Consider the following 9,288-nt stretch of genomic DNA (forward strand, 5'->3'; position numbering starts at 1 on the left):
GAAGGATGCCCTTTAAAGTTCCTTTTAGCACTAATACTCCATGATTCTAAGATCTAAAGCAAGATGGCAAAAAAAAAAATTCATTAATTGGATTATATTAGAATTGATAAGGCTAAACATTTATTTAAAAAGATGTATAAGATTTTTATTCTCATCAAGAAATAAAAAATGTGTCCTAATTTTCAAAATTGTGGATTTTATTGTGTTTACTTATCAAGAAAGATCTAAGTTACGTTAATACCATCAGGAACTGATCTCTGAAATCAAGATGAAATTTCCTTCTAAAAGTAAAAAGTAGTTTCTGCATTAAATTAAAGTGAGCTCCTTTAAATATTCCAGCAATACTAACCTTATTTTTATAATCTAGTTTAATCTTTGCATTCACCCCATGTGGTAGATGCTATTTTAAACCTTATTTATAGGTGTAGAAATTGGGACTTGGAAAAGCTGAGTAACCTACTCAAAGTCACCTGGCCAGTAAGTGACAGAGCCAGGATTGTAATTGCAAATCTTGGTAGCTGGCTATTTCACTATTCTATATTGCAACAAATAGACTAGAGGATGTTGTGGTAACAAAGAAATGAGAAATGTCTTGAATTTGGCTTGTTTTAATAATCTTCTCTAAGAAAACGCTTCATAAGTTATATAAATGTGTAATTACTATGTTGTACAGCTGGAACTAATATAATACTGTCTGTCAACTGTAATTGAAAATTTTTTTAATTAAAAAATTCAAAACAAAAATGCTTTTGTCTTTTTTCCTTAATGAACATATATTGTTCTCTTGTGATATATATAACATTTTCATCAACTTAATGAAATCATTCAGCACAAGAAACTGTTTGCCTCAAGAAACAAAAATATATTAATTTGAGCAAAAAATTATAAGGTAAGCATAACTCAAGAAATTGTTTCCCAAAACAGACATAACACTCCATCTTTAATCGAGAAGCACATGCCCCAGCTGTGTAGAAAAACAGCTCTGTATGTGTGTTCCAAGAGCAGGATCAGTTTTCATGCTTTTAGCATTAGCACTGGGAGAGATTTAAGAACAGAGGAAAATTCCCTGTCCAGGCTTCTGAGGAAAGGCAAGAATCTGAGCAATTACTTCCACTTGAAACTTCTGCCTATTTTGTTTGCACGGGATTTTCAGCCTTTGTGGTTTTTTTAAAATTTTGTGCCGTTTATTATTTCTCTGTCTGTAAGTGAGAAAAGTGATTTCCCCAGTGAAATAGATGTGAAAATAATGGATGAAGGAAGCTACAGTGTTCCAAGACCTAATGCAAAGACACTTGAAGATGGGAGTTCCCCCGCCCCCCACCATCTTCCCTTTAGTGAGGATTTTACCAGGGGCCAGCCTCAAGGAACTAGTATGAGACAATGCCGAAGAGCTTTCAGCTCTAAAGGCCCTTCTTTTCCAAGTTCTTGATCTTTGAGTTAGGAGATAAGTAGCAACAGAACTACATATATTACTTCCTACAGAATCCTTGCTCCCTTTTTTCATATTTGTTCATCCAGTTTCAAAAGGCAATACAATGGACTTTATCACCTTCACTCAATGGCCCCATCACAGAGAGTCCACAAGCATAATTTTCTTTGATTGATTATTGGAGCAGATCCATTTTCCACATCTTTGTGAACACAGCTGCTGATGGTCTTATCAGAGGGAGCAGGGAATAGGCGGCACAAAAGTTTATTTTTCTTAGTTAAAAATAAGAGCATAGACAGACAGCAGTCTGGGGCTGGGGTAGTGACCGGAAACATGTAGAACACTACTGAGAAAAGGGGAGAGAGAGATAATAGCAAAACTCAGCTCTGTGGGCCTGGCTTTTTTGTTATTTTTTAATGCCTGTGAACTGACCGCTATTGATGGGGTTTGTGAGTTCAGCTGATTCCAGCTGTGTTGAATCTACAATGAAGGAGATTAGTCCTATCCTAAATTCCCAAACTCCTACTATAGTACATTTCCCCAAACCTGATTAGGACCTCCGACAAACTGCCACATGCCACAGGTTAAGAGATCAACAGTGTTCATTCGATAACTTCGAATGTAGAACTTGAAAACAGTCATTCTCAAGTTGACTTGCATATTGGAATCCTTTGGGAACTTTAAAAGCTACTGATTGATGCCTGGGCCCCAGCCCCCAGCACTTCTGATTTAATTGAGTTAACTAAGCCTAAGATCAGAATTTTAAAACTCCTCCCAGGTTTTTCTAGTTGTAGACGAGACTGAGAGAAGGGAGTAGAATGCCACAGCTGAGATACAGATCTTCTGCCTGCAGACCAGAGGATTCATGGAACAGGATTTGATTGGGTGCCAATGAATACAGTCTTGGCAACGTGAGGCCCTCTCTGGCTCTAAAAATCACTTTTTTATATGATGACTGGTTCTTGAAGATGGGAGTCCACTTTAGCATGCTGCACTTTCCAGCAATATAAAACTTCAAGGATTTGAATCAAAATTTCAAAGACAAAGCCTCTCCATCCTCCAACCAACCAGTAGGTAGGATTAGTGGGCCAAGGACCTGCTATTTGCTTCTCGGATATAATTTTCAGTCAAACTGAACTTAACCTCATAACCAAATGATGAGAGTACATCTGCCCCATAATTCAAGTTAATCTAGAAGATATATTACCTCTTCCCTATTGCTCTGCTAACCACACACATCTGATTCTCAAGGGGTAGAAAGTAGGACAAGGACTTCAAATTTCTCAGAACTAGAGCTACATCCAATTTGACTTTAAAGGTTTGCTGATATCATGTATTTAGAGAAGGGTCTAACATCTCTCCCTCTGGTGCACTTATGAATATGTGCGTAATAAACTTATTACTCATGTTACATGAAAGTCCTTTGTGGACTTTTCCAGTCTCAAATCTAAGCATGGTTAAGCCAACAAAGGGATTACAGCCTTATCAGGAGTTTATTTTGCAAGACTGCAACATAGCTCTGCCAGATACAGTATCCTGTTTTTTCCACTATACTGAGCTCAAAGATCCCATGAAATAAAGTTGAACTCTTCAGTTATGTGGAAATATAAACAGATCTCTCACTGTGATTTGGAGTTATAGTTTTATTTAGGAAAAAAATACTGTTCAAATAGTAAACTGTTGACTCTCACAACTCAGAAATCTGGATATGATAAAAGAGGAAATTCTAAAATTTCTCCAGTGAATAAAAGGCACTACATATTCAACACACACACACGCACGCACACACACACACACACACACACACACACGTTTTGCCATTTTCTGTATCCTAGCCGAGAAGACCATTTGATAATCAATAATGCCTGAAGAGTTTCTCAGTGGATAAATCAGTGAGGACAGACCATACCCATTTATAGCATGGAACAAATCTAATAGCAAGCTTTGTGTAATCAAGTCTAAACTATTCCTCGGATATACAACTAATTCAACCTAATCTGAGCATAGGGTGTTTTGTGGGCTTGGTAACAGAGTAGTAGTTTGAGATAGATACAATAGATAGGGTGGCACATCCCTATTGTGTAGGTTTCCATTGACTAAAGATCTAATACTGCCTTGAGACTATGTAAGCGAAACTAGTGGAATAGAAAGATCATGTTCAGATACAGCTAGATCCAATCAACCACTTTAGCCAAAATAAAGGTATTCTCCTTTCTATGAACTTAAATACCATGAGAATATCTACTGTATATCCTCAGACGTCTACACGCTGTCTTTCTACTGACAAGCTTAAGAATTGGAGCCACATTTCCTCAGCCGAATTTCCGACAGCACAAAGATGAGTGATTTAGTAGTAGCATTCAGATGACAGCAGACTCAGTGACATTCCAGTTGCTTGGAAGACCCCAAGCCAGAGCCATCCAGGATGCTGTCCTCAAATTTCTGACCCATAAAATAGCTGTTTTAAGCCATGAAATTTGGGGTAATTTGTTATACAACAATAGAAGCCAGAACCGCATTGTTTTGAAATTTTACTTCCTACTGTAAGACTGTTTCAGAATATAAGAAAGTCAGAACTTTCTAGCCACCTTCAGGAAAAGAGCATCTTTTCTCAGACAATTTACCTTGAACTTTCCAACACTCTGGTGTTTCTAGAATTTGCTAACAGTTAATGGCCCTGACAAGCATTCACAATATGGAATCAATCAGAGAAAATTATATTTATGAGAATTCTACTATGAGATATTACTCTATATGTCTGGAAAAATAAATTTCAACCAACTACATGATAGAATGAGAATAGGGCAGAGTCCCTCAAGTACATATTCAAAGAGTAATAAATAGTTGCTAAACTTCCTTCTAAGAGGGTGGGACCCTATTCACTGTAGACCATTTTGCTTTGTTAAGCACCTAGCTGAGCGGGGACTGTAAGTTTAGGAGAAAAATTAAATTTCTCAGCAAAATAAAGGAAACTGGATCATGTTTGGAAAAAATGAAAAAGAGAACACCCTGTTTGGTGAATAGCAAAATGAGAACTTGAGGGAACAGAGATATTTAGCGATATTGTGAACGAGTTTGCTATTGAGTGTATAAAGAAAACTTTATTCCCTATCTTCCCTACCAGAATTTTGGTAAGTAATATATTGCTCAATAATTCTTGTGTTGCTACTGGTTTAGAGAAATATAGAGATGTTGAGGTTAGCCAAAGGTTGAAAAAGGGACTGCCTATACCAGCAGATATCTAGGTCACACACACATTGGTAAAGATGTTGCAGGGACAAAACATCTTTTTTTGAAAAGGGAAAGAAAAATGAAAAAAAAAAAAATTATCCTGAGATATCACCCAGACATGGTGATGTTTCTTTCTAAATAAAGAGTTTTATACATATTGTCCTCTAAAAATTGAAAGAACAGGCACACACAGGAATTACTAAGCACTGATTAGTGTTTGTTTTCCCAGATGCTAACTGTTGTTTAGTTTTGGAAGAGAAAATACTTATGGGAAAAGTTGGTCTAGGGATATGCAAAAAGGGTCATATACCAGAATCCCATTAAAAAGCCCCAATGCTTTTACCAACTGCTGGCAGTGAGTTGCTACCTCTTTTAACCCTTTCAAAATTTTTCTTTCCTCTGTTCCTCTTTTAGAGAACAAGCTCTAAAGTGACTATTCAGATGAGCAAATCTGCTCTAAATTACTACTAATTGGTATTAAGTAAATGAATTTTATGTATTTTAGTTCCCTGGGTCATTTACATTCTTAGTCTATATGAACCTTATCCCACAAACTTGGGTGGGAGGGAAGTGTATTGTTTCTTTACTTTCTTCAAATTAAATCCAAGTTTGAGCCTCTTCCTTCCTGAAATCGTAGAAAAATTCAACTTCTGCCATTATTGGGATTGGTGGGGAGATGTCTTCTCCTTTTTAGGTGCCAATTATAAGCTAGGAGCCTGGTGTAGTTCCCAGAAATAGAGGCAAACATCACTGGCCTTCAGCCCAGCCCAACCTGCTAATGCTCATTGTGTAGGTTGTGTTACTACTCTCCAAAGTCTGGTGACTCCACAGTTTCCTCTGCTATTTGTAGGTAGAGAAATTGTAGCTAAGGTAGGCGCTTTGTGTTAGTGTCCGGCCTCCTTAGGTGCAGCTTTCCTGAGTCCTGTCTCCAACCGGGTCTCTTTCGTGGTGTGGGATTCTCCCCCCAGAGTTCCATTCCCTCCACTCTTGGGGAGTATCACTTTTCTCCCGTTTTCCTCATATAATTCTCTCAAGGAGACCAATCATTGCTTGGAGACATAAAAGCCAGGAAGAGCCACTGTCTACAGTCATTTTTGCTTCTTGCACGCACAACACAAACCTACCCTGAGGCAAGGCAGGGGCTCAGGGGGCAAAGCTTCCTTCCTGAGAGAGGAAGAGAGGAAAACATACCACAGAAAGAAAACACAAATTAACATTTCAACAAAACACTCAAACATGTATTTAACAAGATATTCCAGAAGTAGTAAGAGTTTCACCCAAATGAATGGGCTTTTAAAATGGGTCCTGTGGCACTCCTCTCCAGAAAGACTCCAACACTCTGCCTGAGTTTGAAGTGCAATGCACTTGAGAAAATCCTGAATTTGAGGATGTTGTTCTTGGAATCACCCCTTGGGAGAGGAGACATGCCTGCTAGGACACAGTTCTGAATCATCTGTGAGGAGTAAACATTTAGGAAGACATTTTCCTGACCCAGCCCCTGCCCTTCAGAAGAATGTTAGTAATCATTCTGGTTAGTTAGCCAAAGGCAGGCCCTGCCCTACCTGACTCCTGCCAGAAGCAGCTGCCTTTGAAAACAGCAAAAAGAGCTTTCTGTGTCAGGAGGAAGCAGCAGGACCCCTGGCACTGACCAGAACTCACACTTTTTTCGTGCCACTTGTTTACAGACAGCAGGGAATAGGGAAAATGAGGTCAACGAGCTGCTGCTGTTTCCCTCTCTACTAGGCCCAGGTGACCTGAGAGCAGACCTTCAGAAGCAGACACCTTGCTTCACTGCCTGTGAGGCCTAAACTCTGACATGTGACTTCAGAAGTTCTGCTGAAACCCTCGATATCCTTCCGAAAATGGCAAACTTAGAAGTCTAAGAGAATCTCTGGCTTATTTCTTTTTAGCACCCTGACTTTACACAAGAGGTAAATTGAGGCTCAGAAGGATTAAGTGACTTATTTCAGTTCCCATAACTAGTAAATTGAATAGCCCAGGATTATAAACTAAGATTTCTGGTTGTCTTAACCCATTTGTGGACTTTTGAATATATATTTCACCCAAACATTTAGATTTATTTGTTATTTTAAAATAAATGCTTAAAGAAAGTCAAAACATCCTAACATTAAGGGAGGCTGACTCCCTTTGAGGAAAACCAGACAGGTATTTATGACATTCCAAGCAAAGTATCTGTCTCTGGCAGACACCAATAGATCACATTTGACAAGGGAAGTCTAAAAAAGTCTCTCAATTATTTTACAAAGCTGCTTTCTGTTTATGAGCCGTTAGCTCAATTTAACCATTAGTGTGTATAGTGGGTGTGTTTGTGTGTGTGTTAGAGGTATCCATGGGATAGACAAATAAGCTTTGATATAGAGCTGGGCAAAGCCAAAGAATAAGCACGCTGTATACAACTAGAGTGTTCTGTAACTTTGAAAAACATTGTGGCCAAACAAAATGTTCTGCCAGGGGCAGCATTGGGTTAGCCACCTTCTATCATCTCAATATGAACGGGTTATATTTTCAGGTTCTACTGGTCTTAAAGGCCCAACCTAATAAACTCTGTTCTTTTGTACCTGAGTTGCCCAACAAGATCAACAGTTTACTTCCTCTTGGGGAACTGAGAAAGAAGAGCTAATTTTCAGTTCCTTTCACAGAACTGTACCATTTTCAAAAAAATATTTAATGCTCAACAAGTGCCTCTAAAGGCAGGGAGGAGGTATATTTTCACTGAGAAGTTGCAGCATTTTAAAGCACTATTTTCAGTTGGATGAGGGTTTCATTATGACTATGTAATAGTAACCACCACTAGCTAAATCTTATTAACAATACTGTGGGATTATGCACAAGTACCTGCACACGTGATCTCATTTAATCTATAAGGAAGGCTCAGGACAAATGCAGCATCTGTCATGCTTTCAGACACAGAAACTGTGAGTTAGAGATTTTCAATAAATCCCCTTCAAATGATCAAAACAAAGGTCTATTCTTAATTTTTGGAACACATTGCCTTCTTTTGACCATCCTGTGCCTAAGCTTCTGAGAGCTTACGTCTCAGATGAAACGATGGCGGGAACTCACAATATCTCATTCTGGAAGAATGTCACACTGTCCCAAATTTACAGTCGGGGCCCCTCTACAGCAACACTCAGAAATTCACTGGTGTGGATTCCATGCTCCTGCCCTCAGCGCAGGAGCCAGTGGAGAAGGGGCACTCACTTTCAAGTCAGAGATAGATTGGGGTATGAATTCTAGCCTTGCCAATTTCCAGCCTTGATTTCCTCATCTATAAAATTGAACTAAAAAGACAAATCTACCTCATGGTATTTTTATAAGGATGGAATTAGTTACCACACACAAAGTGCCTGGTGTGCAATAAACACTCACGAATAATGTTGTAATGATTTATATAAATCACCAGTCTAGGAAAGTCAGTTCTGATTCTCTTTCTTGCTCTTTCTTTCTCCCAGATGGCTGCCACTTTCAAATCTGCCCTGTAACTAAATATTTTCATTCAAATCACTTTCCTGAGTTTTATGGTAACATGCTTTCTAATTTGTTGTTTGGATAGTCTATTTTCTAGTTATTTCTGAACTTTGAAAAAAAGAAACAAAAACGTTCTACTTATTTATGTTTTTTTGTTCTTCAAAAGCACTAGTTGAGGTCATGAGACCATTACCTCAGAGTGCTCAGACATTATTAAAACAAATTACTCTAGGTCAGTGTAAGGGGAGCCCTAGCACTCATTTCAACAGAAGAGGTCAGGAGGCCTCCTGAGAAGAAGTGAAAGAATGGATCTCTTGTTGGCTCACACGTGACATTATTTAGAAATAGCTTATTTTGCTAATATGACCAGGTGTTTCCCAGCCATATATAAAAACATTCTAACCCACACTGATTTGCTTGACAAGTACCCCACAACAAGGTAGTTAACTGAAGGGCATATTTCTATTTGGGGTAACCTCGTTCAAAGATCACACAGTCTGCTGATGAGAGCTTTTGGAGGGAATACTAAAATCCTAACATTAATGAGAAAAGTACTTGCTTGAGCTAGAAATTGTAGGTTTGAAATTTTACTCTACCATTCTCCGGTGATTCGACATGAGTAAACCATTTGATTTCTTCCTTTCTTTGTTCATAAAGCAGGAATAATAGTACATATCTCACAGAGTTCTGGTAAGATTTAAGCGGATATTATGAAAGAATTTGGAACAGAGCCAGATACATATCAAGCATTCAACAAATATTAAGTGAAATATTATTTGTCTCAATATATCAATTTGGACATGTGTCTTCAAATTTTAGATCCCCATTTCAAGATGATTGGTCTGACAATGGAATGAAAAACATGTTAGATTTTAGTCAAGAAAAAAACTTAATTATACTTACTAGTTTCAGTCTGGTTTTGGATAAATTTCTCAACTTTTATGAGTCTTATTTTCTTACTATGCAAAATTAGGCATAATAATATCTTCTCTTTGTACTTTCTAGGATTATTGAGAGGGCAAAGTTTGTCTTTGTGTATCCCCAAGCTTCAGATTTTACATTCCTTCTGTTTCTAAAAGTAATAACCATTGTTAAGTATGCATGTGTGTTTTCTCAAATTATTACCTTCTAATGGAATG

Source organism: Pteropus alecto, unplaced genomic scaffold (genome assembly GCF_000325575.1).
Source record: "Pteropus alecto unplaced genomic scaffold, ASM32557v1 scaffold270, whole genome shotgun sequence".
In the NCBI taxonomy this organism is placed as follows: Eukaryota; Metazoa; Chordata; class Mammalia; order Chiroptera; family Pteropodidae; genus Pteropus; species Pteropus alecto.